Source organism: Onychostoma macrolepis, chromosome 14, assembly GCF_012432095.1.
Source record: "Onychostoma macrolepis isolate SWU-2019 chromosome 14, ASM1243209v1, whole genome shotgun sequence".
Taxonomy (NCBI): domain Eukaryota; kingdom Metazoa; phylum Chordata; class Actinopteri; order Cypriniformes; family Cyprinidae; genus Onychostoma; species Onychostoma macrolepis.
In genome coordinates this window covers 16773483-16790310 of record NC_081168.1, presented here as the reverse complement: position 1 = coordinate 16790310, position 16828 = coordinate 16773483, and the positions used below count along the sequence as shown (strand labels likewise).

At 37.3% G+C, this 16828-nt stretch overlaps 1 protein-coding gene across 10 annotated transcripts in view; it reads left to right on the top strand.

Annotated features, from left to right (window-relative positions):
* The window catches only part of rapgef2b (Rap guanine nucleotide exchange factor 2b), a 135774-nt gene that overhangs the window by 1284 nt on the left and 117662 nt on the right, over positions 1–16828 (top strand). The window lies entirely within an intron of this gene.

Genomic DNA, 16828 nt, shown 5'->3' with positions numbered 1-16828 from the left:
TCGGGCACTTAAAGTGACAGGCTGCTTTGTCAGACATAAAAGAAGCCATTGATTCTTCTACTGCACAGCTGGTTAATTAGATTTTGCCCTCTATTTTATCTTAGGTTACAATAATTCAAACAATTGTGTGTTTTTTTTTGTTTTGTTTTTTTGTATCTGTGCTGAAAATCACCGAAGAAGATCAATATTTTAAGGGCATTTGAGGTCATTGTTATCATAAAGTGGATATGAATTATTCGTGTTTTGTTCGTGTACGAATCGGTGTTTGAATGAATCATTAGAGTAAACGACTCTCCGATTCTCGGGGCGGCACCGAATGAACAAAACATTTCTGTTGCAAAATAAATGAACATCACAAATGAATAAACAGAAATGCACAACTAATATTTTGGGGTGCTTACAAGTAATGGATGTTGCTGGATTTGCATTCATTTAAATATTGTGAGTTCGCTTACAAAAAATCGTTCACATATGTAAAGCAGTGTTAAGTGGCCATTTTTTGCACATTGTGTACATTGCTTCATTCAGAAAACGTCCATTTTAATTGTGTATTGTCATCAGTCGTTTGTATGCATTCTCGTTCCCAAACAATATTTCTGATTTGTTCATCACGTTCAGGTGACGTTCATTTGTAGTTCACAAACAAAACCATTAAACGACAAAACAATTAAATGCTTCACAGCCCACACAGCAATGCTATATAGGCTCTTGCTATAGTCAGTTTTTAAAAGCAGGAAGCAGTCACATGTTCAGAGTCTAAACATGTGCAGAGAACGAAAAATCAGTCAGTGCATGGAAGTGAACAAGAATGATTTGTTCATTTGAAAGATTTGTTCGCAAATTAGACACCACTAGTCAATACTAATTAAATAATGTGTTGGGCACTTGAGGTGAGAGGCTGCCAGACAGAAAATAAGCGATACAATCTTCTGTTCTCTGGCTAATTTGATTTTAGCCTCCATTTTCCCACTTTTAGTGGGTTACATAGATTCTCCTACAGATTGTGTTTTGCTGAAAATAACCAGCTCAGTGTATGAATCTTGAGTACATTATCATACAATGGACATGAATAATAGCAAACCAGCTGGTCTGCTTCACATATGCATGAATATTAATCACACAATAATCTTATAATCACACAAGGTTCCTGTTGTGTGGAAATAAACATGTTCGCTCATTAAGCCTTTTACATCAGATTGAGCCCCAAAACGTAACAAACTGATTGTGAAAGAACTATTTTAGTGCACTGGGGAACAATCACATCTGTTCATGCATTGAGTTGTTTGTACCTGGATTTAAGCATTGCAGACAATAGAGGCACTTGAGGGTCAGTATGGTATTCATTAGCGAATGCAACTCTGTACAGCTGCATTTCCGAGAGATTACGTGATATTCCATGTCTGCTCCCATTGAGTGATGGAGCCTTTAAATCTTCCCGGGTCACTTCAGAGTTGGCCTTTATTCAGCTATCCCCGTACTTTGGCCTGAGTGATCAGAATGTGTGCGTGAGTTTGGGAATACTGACACCTGAAACCAGAACGCACCACACCTTAAGTTCACAATTGAAAAAGTCACTTGCGAGTTCGTAGAATGTAGCATGATGTAATCTTAGTCAGTTCATGTGGATTAAAAGGAGCTGTTCCATGAAGTGGGCTTTGACACCGTTCTTTTTAGGGAATGACGCAAGCTGTTCTAATGGAGCTTGAAGCTCATTATGGCTTAACGGCAACAACCTCAACGCTTTGCATTAACTTGCTGATGGATGGTGTACATCTTAAAGGGGCAAAATGTGCCCCAGTTGGAGTAGGCAATATGGGGGAATAGTGAAGGGTGTAGCTTCTACAGCTTTAGGAAGCTATTTTCGAAGGCAGATGGGTATGCAGAGGTCAAGGAGACTGTAAACCGGCTGATGGGAGTTTGTGCTTTGACCTCTATGAGTCAGTAGATCAAAGTGCAGTAGGGCACATCTCTTATTGTTCCACAGAGCCGCATATTGAGTATTCGGTAAATGAACACGCTAAATATAACATTTGGCGTCAGAAGACAAAATTCTTTCTTTTTTTTTTTTTTGATGCCTACAAACATATCTGAAGCTGGTCATCCTGGACTGATGGTTTCCTTCCAAGCAGCTTCCTTCCTTTCTTTAACAGTGAGAGGAAGTGCATCAGAGGGTTGTCTGAGCTTGAGAGAGCTTAAGAAATCCTTTTTCTTGTTTGCTAAAAAAAAAAAAGAAGAAAAAAAAATCTTCCCGGTTCCTTTTTTTGTTCTTCACTAATGAAGCTTTGTTTACACACATATGCCAGTCAGTAAACTGCAGGTGTCTTAGGAATTCTTGTAAGAGCAGAGGCATATGGGTCAATCTTTGTCAAAGAATTGTTAAAGATTTTTTATTTATTCTTTTTATTTTTTAAATAAATCAATAAACTATATTTGACATAAAAGTAGGGATGTAACGATTAAGCGTGAGCCGGTTGAAAATCAGTTGAGATGCTAAACAATTCACGATTCAAGGGATAGGAGTTTATATGAATGCATGTCTGAGGGTAATTTACTGTCTTTAGAAAAGTTTAGATGGTATTTTTTTTTTTTTTAATCTTGCCTTGTGTAATGCATTTTAACGTTCATATGTACAGCACTGCTTTGTTTGCAGCGGAAACAGGGCTTGACATTAACACCCGCCAAATGCGTGTGGATTTCAGCTGTGGCGGGTAACACAGTCACTCCCACTGGCTACTCTGGCGGGTTGAATTTTATATACAGTAACAGAGCTCGACATTAAGGCTTGTGTGGGACAAGTAGATTTTTTTGAAGGGGCAAGTGAAAGAAGAGAACATAACCTGATTAAAACATCTAATTAGGGAAGCACCGAAATTTCGTCAAGAATGGTTCTGATTTTATTACATTCTGTGTAAACGACGATTGATAATGGATAATCAGTAACAACAAGGTCGCGCCAGTTGAGGCTCATGCAACCTGTGTGAGAGAATCTCATGGAGAAATCAAAACAAATGAAAGCAACTGCACAAAGAAGAAACATAAAAATGTAACTTAGCTTTTATATTTATAACATACAGCCTAGTTAAGCAAAATGACAAGACCAAGAGAGTGAAGATTTCCCTGAAAATTATTATTGCAAATTTAACATTTTATACAAGAGTTAAAACAAGTAGTTAATACACATTTTAGTTCAATATTTGAATTTATTGAAAGGATGTATTGTCAAAGTTGACTGTTTTTGCTCCATTTGGTTAATGATGATAGTTCCAAACAAAGGTCACAGCAGAACAGTCGCGCATCTCTGAGCAGTGTTTTGATAATGAATGATTCGCGTTTTTGAATTTTGAATCATTTGAGTCAATGATTCAGTGGTCCATTCATAAGGACAGGCACTTGCTTCATTCTTGAATGAATCAGCTGTCTGAACAAATTGTTTGAAGGCATGCTTCAATGACTCATTGATTAAGATTTTGCCACCTACTGGCGGTTTACTTTCATAGTAGCCTATCTTTGCATTTTTCCAACATTTCATATTTGTATATGAACAAAATATATATTTTAAAACACTGAGCTCACAACATTATAATAATTATAATTTTATAACTGCAGTGTAAATGCATTTGTGCTATATTTCAGCTACACTGAACCGTCTGTGTAATGCATCTGAATGCCGCTCCAGTCACTTCTGTTTCTTTTGCAGTGGAAAGATCGGTTTTGTAGATACTGATTTCATATGATTGGTAACAGCCCTATATTATCTTATTATATTAAGTGAAATTATTAATAAAATGTGATATGAAAGATGATGCATGCGTTTAATATGGTTAGGGAAAATGCCCTTTATATAGGTCAAAAATGACCTGGAAATCAATTTAAATTAATTTTTGTATGCAGTATTAAGTCATATAAAAAGTAATTTCCTAACAACAAAATTGTGGCCGGTGAAAATGCTGAGTGGCTAGTAAATTTGGAAAACCACTAGCCACAGTGGCCAGTGAGCAAAAAAGTCAAGCCCTGAGCGGAAACCAAGGAAACGTTTTAAGCGCCACCTGCTGGCAGAGAGTGAATCTGTGTCTCATTCAGCTCATCTGCTGTTTCGGTTTCATTCAGATATTTTTTTTATATTATGTATAGTTTCACAAAACTGAAGTCAGACCATTATGTTTTTACTTCAAATTTCGAATTTATACAGTCTAATTTAGATTAAAAACTGCTCATGTTGCATGCATGCAGCATCTTTGTTTGGATCATGATTAAAATGCAGTGGTTGCCTCTAATTTTAAATGGAAAGAGCACAGACAAACCCTTATTTTGTTTATATGAAGAGTTTTTTTTGTGTGTGTGTGTTACTAATTTATTTGATTTGGGGCTTAGCAGACGCTTTTATCCAAAGCGACTTACAAATGAGGACAATAGAAGCAATCAAAACCAACAAAAGAGCAATAATATGCAAGTGCTATTTTAGAATGTTATTATAGGCTAGTGTTATTATGATTTCACAAAGAAACATGCAGCATTTTGTCCAAGCAATAATAAAAGGACACATTTAATTTTATAATTTGTCTTAAACCTCATTTTGTAAAAAAAAAAAAAAAAAAAATTGTTTATCGTGAGTTGAGTGAATCGTTACATCCTAACATAAAAGAAAAGCCTATTAAAAACATCTCATTACCGCAATTTAAATCATGTAATGTAAATCATCTTATTGTCAATGTTGGAAAAACGAAGGAAATGATAGTGGATACAAAAAGTTTTGGTCATTACAGTCCAGTAATTATTCAAGGTAACACTATTGAACAAGTGGATACATTAAATTATCTTGGGGTGGTCATTGACCGTTCATTGACTTGGAAAGCCCACATTGATTATCTCTGCTCAAGATTCCAGCAAAGACTATATTTTTTAAGAAGACTTAGGTTGGTCGGAGTAAGTGAAGAAATCATGTTGTTGTTTTACCAAGCAGTTTTGGGAAGTTTATTAAACTATGGAATGCCGGCTTCGTACAGCAATCTTTCAGTTCAATCAAAATCGCAGCTTGTACATCTTATCAAAGTTGCCATGACAGTTATAGGTGTAAGAGAGTATACATCACTTCAGTCCATTTTATGAGTCGTTGGTTTTTAAGAACACGCAAGCAATAGTAAGTGATTCAAGCCATGTTTTATTTTCAACACATCAATTACTGCCATAAGGGAAGCGTTATAGAGTTCCATTATGTTGAAGTAACCGCTATAAGAATTCTTTTATACCGGAATCTATTAGGATTTTAAATAGTAAATTATAGTAATTGTGATGGTTTTTTAACTTACAAAGTGTTGTTGTTTTTGTGTGGTTGTTGTGTATTGCTGCAGCTTTAAGTCCAAGACAAATTTCCTGCAAAGGACAAAGTATAACTCTAACTCTAGCAATGCAAATGTTATGATATACTATTTAATATATTATGAATGTATTATTAATCCATAACTCAGTATTATAGTGTTTTGATTTAATTGTTTTGAGCTGAGTTACATTGTATTACAGTAATGGTAATGCTATGAAAATCACTATTGATAACACTGGAAATTACAAAAAAACAAAACAAAATAAAAACCATTAGTATATCTACAATATATAATATAATATAATATAATATAATATAAATACCATCAATAATCCTAAAAAAAAAAAAATTAAAGGTATGGTGAAATGTACCTTGGACATGTTTTACCAAAAGCATAAATCTTATAAAATGTTATAAAGAAAAATTAGTTAAACATGATTCAACGTATTCAAAATCTGTAGACTGCTGTCTGGCCATCCTCACTGTCTAAACATGTTTTAGTAGTTAATAGTTCCTTTTAAAAATACTGGCAGTAAGAACTGCTATTCTTATAGCCTCAGGTCTTGTTTTTCTCTGTTTCTGAATTTTTACATAGCTGTTTTATACTTGGTCTTCTTGCCAAGTGAAGTCACATGTTATGAATAGGAATCATTGCCTTGACAGAAGTAGTTGGACACATACTGTTCATACACAAGCGTGCGTGAGCAAAGAGTGGTTTCAATGACATCTCCCATCTCAGTTTACACAGGAAGAATAGACGGGCCGGCTGGAGAGCATAAACAAATGATGACAACTGTCACGTTAAAACCAGAGCATGTGGCACGTCTTTCTTCTCCTTTGTTGTTGGCTTGTGAGATATTATTCTTTGGTAATATATAGCCTGTAATGGCCCATCAGATGCTAGTTGTCGAAATGATTATGGAATTGCATTGGTACCTTTAAGTCTTATTGGACTGTTTCCAGTGTGATGAGGTCAGCTGAACTTTTGATTTCATGCCAAATGATGTTTGGCTTATGTTAAAATTGGCCAGCCACTGGGTTCCTTTGTTTATTTAAAAGAAAATATGAGGAATGCCTAATGGCTGAAGTGGGAATTTCACTAGGATTTGGAAGGCAAATGGAATGTTTTTACTAGAGCATTCCAATCCAGTTATTGCTGGACCAACAGCATTTGACTCTGTGTGTCCGTTTAGTTTCGGTAGGAGAGTCTAATAAGTGCATCCAATGAAGTGGAATGCAATATTTGAATGCACCAGTGGTCATCCCATGCTTAATTTAATAATAAAGTTTAAAAAAAAATGCTCATCACAAGCTACAGTTGGTCACATTGCTTTGTGTTTTACCTCTTGTGCACTAGTTTTCTGTTTATGGAAAAATACATTTATAACTTTCTGAAATTCTTCTGCTTTTCAAAGGTAAGATGACCGTTTGCTTACACTATTGAGATTTTGCAGAGAAATAGACTGCTTGTAAAATATTAATGCTATTTGTGGTAAACTACACCTGCTTGTTTAGTTACTTTTGTTCTGTTCATTTCATTTTGCTTTCCAACTAGTGAGGGGAAATGGAGAAATGTAATCAGTTCTACTTAATGATTCTGATTGCTTATCGATTCCATTAAAAGTGTTGCTTGATGAAAGTTCACTTTGTGAAGAACAGCTCTGACCCGATGTTAGTTAGTCACTATACGATTCAAACCAATAGCTTTGCCACAACAATGACTTGCGAGTCATTTTTGCTGATTCATTAAAAAGAACCAGTTCATAAGATTCATTATTATGCGTATCTGACATCACTGGTCGTGCTGTTTGTTTGTTGTTGCATGCAATCAGTGAGGACAGTGTTTCCTCTTTCATCACATTTCATCACAAATGCATATTAACAGTAGAATGCAGATATTTAAAACTGTTAAAGAAATGAAACGCCATGAAGATTCTGTTCCAGATATATGTATAAGAACCGTTTCTTCATTCTCAATCCTATTTCCAACACCCGTAATACAAGTTCAAGTCAAAACAAGAGTGAAATGGGGTCATCACTGAATATGAATGGGTGTCTTGGGGTGAAGATCATGATTTAAATACACTACTTGGGCATCAGTAGTGGTTGGCGGCCCATGTCCCTTCCGGTGGTTCTTTTGATCCTCGCATTGGGCTGCTTGTGTCGGAGCTTACAGCGGATTGCTTTGATCTGCCGCGCTGTTTCTCTGCTCTGATCCATTTGTTAGCATCTCTGTCTGTGATCTTCCTCAGTGGATGAAACCTCTCACTCTGAAGCTACAGACAAAATGCACAGAGATCTCTGAAGCATGATATAGCTTTTCGCAAATCATGATATGCACATCATGCTTAGTATGACTGTTGACTATTGCTGTCGACGTGCAGTACACATGCGGACCGCTAGTCCGCAGTGTCCACGGGCATGTTACTTGTGAACCCGCAGTACCACGGTAAAAGCCGAAGAACAAGCAGCTCGTCGGAGAAGCATAGCCGTGACGGTGGCAAATAAATATCAAATCATTATTTAAAACTACAAAAAGGATACAACAACTGAACAGGAGAAGATGGCATTCTTACAATCTCCACAAGGACGTGTACCACGGCAGATCAACATTGTTTGTCGCGGACAACTAGTGATGTATAATGCTATGTAGTATAATAAATGATAAGACACTTGTTCTTTGCTTTGTTTTATTCTAAATAAGAAGGTGTAACATTAAACTATATTACAGCGCTCATAAGCGCACACAAAGCTCAAGTGCATACAGAGGGAGGGGTTCTAGCAGACCAATCACAGCGCTTGCGGTCCGCGTAGAATTGACGCGCTGTTAGATTTTTGGAGAGGTGCACGTCAGGTACGGCGTAGGTTATGGCGCAGGCCTGTGCGTCCCTGCATAGGCTACGGCGTAGGTTCGACGCAGAAGTATAAGTTGGGCTTTAGTTGTAAGCTGGTTGTACTGTTTTTGAGATTCATTTTGTGCCTTGTTGCTTTATGTGGCATCCTTCTTTGAGGTATGGCGGTACATAATGCTCAGAGCGGTGGCGCTTGTGCATTGTTTTTCCATTGCGTGTATCGCCCATAGCGCTCTGATGAACAAAGAGCCCAGACAAACCTTCAGTTGCATTACAGAAATGTCAAGGCTGCAGAAATGTAAGCGCATCTGAATTCATCTCTCCGACACACAGCAGCAGAGGAACCAAAGACATTCTTTTTGATGGAAAGAAAGAAGAAAAACATGCAGACAGATTTCATCAAGTGTTCTGATGGTACAATGCCACCATTTGTGGAAATAGCTACTCTGCTCTGGGTAGAAGTGGGCTGATGGCAGCTAATCTGGAACTAGCTCCTCTCAATTAAATCCTGGCCATGCGCATTAGGGGAGAAACTACAAAACTGGTCTGAGATCAGTGTTTAAAGGTAGTAATCCCGCCTGTCCCTTACTAGACCAACACATTAGCTGATTAATTACCTGATTATCTGCAGTGTGCTAAGGATTGTTTACAAAAGCTCCCTTCATTCAGTATGTAGGCCAGTTTCCACAAACGTGATATCCAGCCTTGTTATTCATTTTAATAAAGCAAGCATATACTTTTTGTTATATACTATAAGTCAATAGTGGCACATGTTTTATTATTACACCAAAGTACTCTTTAAATATTGCCTCCTATGTATAATCTGTGTTTGTAGCAAGCAGCTCCGACACATGAGCCCGGGATTGTATTCCCCTCAATCATGAACAATGGTACGTCTCCAGATAGAAAGCTGTAGTCATGAGGTCATATTCCCCTCTGCTCTTTATGGCTCCATGGACCTGTACATTGCCATGTTTATAGGCGTTCAGCACAGGTTTTATGATGACAAGGATTTAGGCTAGGTGATGCCCTGGTCTAAAAAGAGTCTCTCAGACCAGACTGACGCCTCGTTCTCTTGCCCTATTATTTTGAAAAAGCAAGTTAGTAGTGCAAAGTCAAATGTACATGAATAAACCAAAATTGTCTATTGCAAAACCTAGTGAGCAGCCTTGTTGTCTCCATGCATCATACAAATAGTAAAGTGAGCTGGAAATTTGATCTCAGTTCATTCCAGTAGAGTGGTGAAATTAGTGATGTGATTCTATAATGAGCAAGAAAATACAGAGCATTTGCAAATGTATAATACAGACTGTTTAAATGAGTTATTTCTCAGTAGGAATTATATGTATAATTGTATTTTTTTTCTTGCTTTTTTTCTATTTTGTTTTCTACTAATATGCTGCCTGTGTAGTATTTTATGCAGTTTATTGACCATCACAATAACGAATTGTGCAGGAAAATGTTTAATTGCGTTATATGTCACAATGCATCTAATTTTAAAGGCCCATAATTTCCTTTATACACAATATAATTTTCTTTCTTTCTGTTAATTTGGGGTGAAATATGACAAATATGACATGTTCGTGACGGATTTGTGATATTTACCTATAGGGTCTGTATTTCTTATTACTCTTTTGACTTTGACTAATGGTGTCTGCTTGCGTTATTAAATGCATATTTATAATCCTCATTATAACATTTCTCATCTATCACCTTGGGTTATAATTTTTCATTCTAAAATGCTGCCATATTCAGTTTTTTTCCCTCTTCAGTATATTCCTGACTTCTCCATTATAAATCGTATAATGAGTTTTCTCTTCCTCCCTTTTCTGAACTGATATCTGTATTGGAGGTGTTAGGTAACCATCTCAAGTGTCTGTTAGCTTGACAGAAATGTGGGTAGTCACATTTTCTGTTCAATTACATGTGCCAAGAAGTAACAATAACACACCAGTGGTGCTTACTAATCCAGACTAATCTAATTCTTACTGAAATGTCTGACAGTTTGACTTTTGTTTTACCCTCCTACTCTTGCACGGGGGATGGAAAAGCTTTGTTGTCCCTCGGGTGATTGTTAACCTGGGTTGAACCGTACGGGTGGGTTCCTCATGCCATGTTTGCTATAGTATCCCGATTAAACAGACTGCTTTTCCCAGATGCATCTCTTAGATCTGTGAAATGAGCCTTCACCTCAGCTCACCAGGTTTAGAGCATGCAGCTTCCCCTCAGCTCTGCTCTCCATTTCTGTAAGCTGAGGTAATGTGTACTTTTGTCCGCCTCATGGACACTGATGGCAGAAACCATTACGGATGAGTTTGAAGTGAAACTCGTGACGTGAATCTCTGAAAGAGTGTACAGTATTCACCTCTGACCTTCCCTAATGGGAAGTAATTGCCTGATCTTGTCAACCTGAGGTGAAGAGTTTGCCATTATGTTAGCAAGATATTATTACAAAGAATTGAGTTTGTACTGCATTTAGGTGTAGCTCACAGTGTTCAACCTTAAAAATTATCATTTTGTCAGTGGGGTTTTTAATCATAATTTTAAAGTCTTGTTACGGGTGAGCAGTGTGTCCAAAATACATACCTGGAAAATACACACAAACTGTTTCTTAATGTCTGTATATTTACTTGCATTAATACTTTTGTCTCTTTCGTTTCTTTTTATTTATTTATTTTTTACTTTTTTTTTTAAATTTTATTTGATGGATGCAAACCAAAAGATAAGATTATTTATAACAAATTAAATGAATAAGTCTGGCTTCAGTGCAAGAACAGATGTTTCACATTTACACTCCCATTCAATATACAATATGTATTGTATAAAAGGAGATAGGCTACTTTTTGCAGGAAGGATGTATTAAATTGATCAAAAGTGGCAGTAAAAATTTATATTGTTACAAAGGATTGCCGTTTCAAATTAATGTTGTTCTTTTGAACTTCCTGTTCATCAAAGAATCCTAAAAAATGGATCATGGTTTCCACAAAATTATTAAGCAGCACAACTGTTTTCAAACGGTAATAAATTACGGTATTTTAATAATAAATGGTATTTTAGAATGCAATTCTGAAGGATCATGTGACACCGAAGACTGAAGTAATGGCTGATGAAAATTCAGCTTTGCATCACAGGAATAAATTATATTTTGAAATATATTAAAAGGGAGAGTGGTTATTTTAATTTGTAACAATATTTCCAATATTACTGTTTTTACTGTATTTCTATAAAATAAATGTAGCCTTTGTGCACATTAGACACTTTTTACGAAACATTAAAAAATATTACTGACCCCAGATTTTTGAACATTAGTGTTTGTAAAACAAAAGTTAAAAACAGCTCATTAGTTTTAAATGTACGACTCCCATACTGTATGTTTGAAGCTGCTAGCACTACGGTTTATTTGGAAATTTGATGAAGCTTCAAAAAAGAATTTCAAAAGGCATCAGACTCCATGTATGGTGACATTTTTGCATCCATTTTCCACCGTTCTGACAAATCACTCTATATTCAAGGACAGAAAGGTGGCTTGCACAGATAGTGGATGGATCTTTTTGTGCCAGTATTAGCAACATCCTGCTTGCATGGCTTCTTCTGTGCACCTTTTTTTTTTTTTCTAGAATAAAGATATTGTGACCCTAAATTTGTGGTTTCAGATCTTGTTTGGAAAGCTTTGCCCTGTAACACTAAGCACTATTGTGTGACTATTTTTGTCCTAATCCCCTATGTCTAATAAAACCAATTAGCTTAAGCCTGTCTTCACTGGCCTGTTTGTATTTGATCAGTAGAAGGCTTTGAACTAGGAACAGGCGAACAGGAAAACCCTCCTGTTGGCCTCATCACTAACCTCTGCTGTGTACATAACCCAGATTTTCTTTACAATAGCGGCTCATAATTATCCGCGCAGTGACAAGGTCCACCGCAGTTTCGGAAACACTTTTATTATACTGCAAAGCCCTTCAGTAGCAGCTGATAAATCCCTGATATGAGTGTTTATGGCATGTGATTAAGTAATAAAGCCCCACTGATTGTTTAAAGCACTAACTTCAGCTGTTTGTTTAATTCATGCGCTCCATTATATCACCTTAAGTTATCGTATTACACATCTGTGATTATCGGTTTCTGCACATGACGGCCATCACTGCTTTCTTATTCGTGAGTGTCCGAGCGCAATTGTACACTGTCCACCTCACACTGCGCTTTTGTGTCAAGAACATGTTGTTCATTAGCATTATCACCAGTGATGTCTAATGGATAGCTTTTATAATCTGCGTCAGTGTTCGTTTTGCATTATGCTAATGAGAGCAGCTTGTGATTGTAGTAGCCTTTCATCGGGACGCACCCCTCCTCAGATGGGCCCCTTCAGCTTTGTGTTACCAGTGCGGTTTCAGTACAGTGGACCCCTGTGGAAATCAACCAGCGCTTGTCACTAGTAATAAGTGTCATTGTAATTATTCTGTCATGTAGAGGAGTTACTTACTCCTTTTGGACTTGTTCAGTAGGAAACATTAAAATTTAAAGGCTGTTTTAATGAAAATGACATTTATATAACCAAGACAGACATAATTAATGAAGGCATGGCAGGTTTTTATATGTGTGAGTCACAAAAGGAGAATATTAGCAGCATGTTGATGCTCCTTTTTCCCCGTACAGTGAAAGCTTACAGTGACCAGAGGCTGTCAAAATCCACAATGCATTGTAAAAATAATAAAAAGCACCATAAAACTAATACTTGCGTTCAATATAACATGTCTTCTGAAGCCTCTGTGTAAGAAACAGATGAAAATCTATAGTTTTGTCTGCTAAAAATCTCAAAATTGCTATTTAGATTTGAGAGCTGTACTGAAAGATACACAGTTTTTTACTTTTATAATCCTTTTTTTTTTTTTTTTTTTTTTTAAACTTGACAGTCCTTTGGTCATGATGTGTTTTCAGTGTGAATGTCCTTCAAAATTTCTCCTTTTGAGTTTCACTAAAGAGAAAGTCATATACTGTTTGGAAGAACGTGAGAGAGTGAATTTATGTCCAAACTATTTCTTTAAATGTTAGTTATTCATTAGCACGCTGAATGTTTTGATTTTGTTTTTATATTCTAAGTTGCTTCCATAAGCTAGATAGGTCCTTAAAAAAGCTCCAGGGAAACTGTGACATCAGTTTCCCTTTTTTAATTCAATTGTGGGCCAACATCCTGAGGATGCAGTCTGAAATAGCATGATGTGTTCTTCAGACGCCTTCACCGCAAGCTTCCAGGGTGGTACACGATTATGTAAACAGGAAAGCGAGTACTGTGTTGACCAATTAGGTGAACAATTGGAAACAAGGGAAACCACTCTCTCAACAACAACAACAAAATATATTCATAGCCAACTGTAGTATAATGCCTTTGTTTTGCTTAGTTCTTCGAAAACGGTTTTATATAGTGCACAAATTTCTAGGACAAGGTTACACAATTTCCTTATCCAGTTCATGACAATGAGTGCAAACAAACAAATAAATATTAGCAGTCAGTGTGCATTCAAATTATCTGTCTGAAAAGATTTGTCATACTGAGTTGTTCACCTATTTATTTGAGTCTTGAGTCTTTCACCATTTTGTATTATTTTTATGTAGTGAAAAAAATAAACATAGATTTCCATATGTTCTCTATTACATTTTACCAGTTAGATTATTTTACGTTACTTTGTCATGACAAATCTTTAGCTAAACACTTGTTTTCCTCAGTAATGTTATGTATTCAGATATGTACAGATTGTCAGATCTTCTCCATTAGTTGGGTAATTAATGATTTGTAACCCAATTATTAAAAAGAAAATTTTAGAAAAATGATTTGTTTGAGAATCGTACATCACTAGTCCTAATATACTTGCATAGAGGTGACAGCATGCAAATATTCCTTTCTCCTTCCTGAACAAAGTTTTCCTGTTGAAAACAACAACCACAGGCTGGTTTTCAGAACCAACACAGCCTTAATACCTCATAAGCAAATTTATCTCACAGACTTGACAAGGCTATATGTATAATCTGTATAAACAATAATCTATTTGAATGCGGTGTTTCCTGTCTACATCTGTGCTCTTTTTAGGTTGCATTGCAGCAGAACATTTTAGTCAATCCAGGGTTTTCTTTCACAAGTATTTCTCCTCCAATTTATATTCTGTGCCTCGCATTGTCTTCAAAGGAGGAACACTATGGACCCCACAGGCCTAAAATATGCAGCCAAATACTCTGAATGCTCAGAAAAGAAGCTCTTTTGTCTCGGAGTTCCCTAGCAACCGAGTGGACTAGAATGGCTGGAAGAGAATCACCCTACAGAGGGAAAGAATTCAATTGATCCGCTATTGTCACTCGCCTAAACACCGGCCAGTAGTGGTAGAGATGTTTTTTCTCTTTGAGACTTGAAGGAGCAGGGTGGGGGAAAAGGAGCTCAGCTGAAAAGATTGGCTCGGAAATGGGCTGCAGACGCAACACTGTACGTAGCCCTTGGCTTAAGACTCGCTCCCCCTCTGCTGCCCAGGATGTGCTACATCATCAGAACTCGGCCGAGTAACGTTGTTCCGCCTGTGTCAGCATCAGTGATTGTTCATTTAATTGTCGGGGGAGAGAAAGAACAGTATGCCCTTCCGTATCTCAAGCCCGTTTTATCCAATTAGCTCATCTGCTATTTGTTGATGAAGTTATGTGTCAGAAGAGCACAGCGATGATGGCGTCTGAAACAATTAAAGGACCTTACAGAGCCCTTCCACCTTAGGTTGTGCATTATTTTGTGCAGAATCTTGTTCTTTAAGGCCGGGACACACCAAGCCGACTTCAAAGAACTAGCGGCGACGAAAGCCGACGGTGTTATTGCCTTGCGTCGGCAACATCGGTCCAAAAAGCTGCGCTCGAACACACCAGTGATGGGTCGTTCTTGAACGATTCGTTCTTTTTGATCGAATCTTTAATGTGACTCGGGAAGAACGAGTCGTCTCGGAGAGTGATTCGTTCAGTCGCACATGTGCAACATCCTATAGGTTCTGCACTGAATTAGTTCACCTGTTTCGAGTCTTCGGGTTTGAGTCGTTCGTTCATCACGTGACCGCCCCATACGCGTAACCTATTCAGTCTGAGGGAAAAATACTTAATAATAATAATAATAACCGACTCTTTAGTTTATTACCTTTGTTACCACATTCAGTGTTATGGAAAAGAACCATCATGACAGAAATTCACATTTATAAACTGTAATTAAAAAGCTACAATTTGAGACCAGAAATGCATCACGTAACTGTAAGAGTAAATAATAATAATAATAATAAATATGCACCCGTTTGTAAGGAAGCTTGTAAATTAACTAATTTATCTGTCCAATGCTGTCACGTCACGTGACAAAAGAACGAATGACTCGAAATACTCGGGAGACGAACTAATCAATTCTCCGGCTCTGACTGCATAGGTTTAGCTTATGAGGCTGTCACGTGATGAACGAACGACTCAAACCTGAAGACTTGTCAGATAAGAGGTGAGGTGAGCTAATAATAGAAGACTCAGGTAAACAATGTGCGTTCTGCGCATGCATGAGATTAATTAACTGTCTATTTCAGCAGCTATCAATAGTATATATTCGTCATTCAAAAGGAGAAACCGAAACCAAGATATACAAGATAAACGCAGATATACAAAACGTAAACAAAACGCGTGAACCGGAAGCAACGAGACCTGGTTAGCAGAATACAGAAATCTGTTGCGCATAACCCCTATAATGAACATAGCAGTGAGAACACTACCAATGAGAAATTTTAACCAAACTATGTTACAGACTTTTCATTAAGATCCTAAAGAATAATATCAACTTGTGGAAAATGGGCATTCTATGACCCCTTTAATTATTTTAAGCGGCTCATGTTGTTATGAAAACATTTGCGTATTAGAATGATTGGCAAAGATCACCTAACATTTAAACCGCCTTCTGTCTGTACCGCCTTCATTTACGTGCTCGTTTTCATCACTTTTGCTGCAATTCTCGAGCACTGCAGGGATTAAAGTTCTCCGTCGCTACGACGGATTTCCGTTAATTGCAGAGAGTCTACGACGGATTTCCGTCAATTGCAGGGTTCCCGCCTGTCTTTAATGTCTTAAATTCACACTTCATAATTTTAAGGCCGTAAATAGGCTTACATTTCTCAAACAGTGTAATAAATGTCTTAATTTTAGCTTGAATAGGTCTCAAATTAGGGAAAGACGAGGTGTATTCGGCCTGCTGAGGAGGGTGTGATCAAAGCCTGGAGTGGATTAAAATCACGTTCCTCTCTCCGCTCTAAGCGTTCTGTATTCACTCCGCTGTGGATCCACTCCGGGTTTTCTGTTCCCGCTCACGGAAAAACTGCTCCGTGTTCACGCCATTAGTTATTAGGGATAACGGGGAAAATGAGGGGAAAAGAAACATGTAGCGCATTGTTGTTCTGCCGGCACACCAAAAATCATCCCTGCCACGGCTGCTGCTTCTCACTGACAACACAGTAACGCCGCTCGCATCATTCACAGTCGGGTTATTATCAGAGAACTGAGCAGAATTCGGCACGGGATTGCGGCTATTACCAGTAATAATCATTCTACTCATTCCCGCAGGTTCCGACGGAATGTATCACATTTGCACCTGCTTTTGAGTCTTGAACTCTCGCGCGCT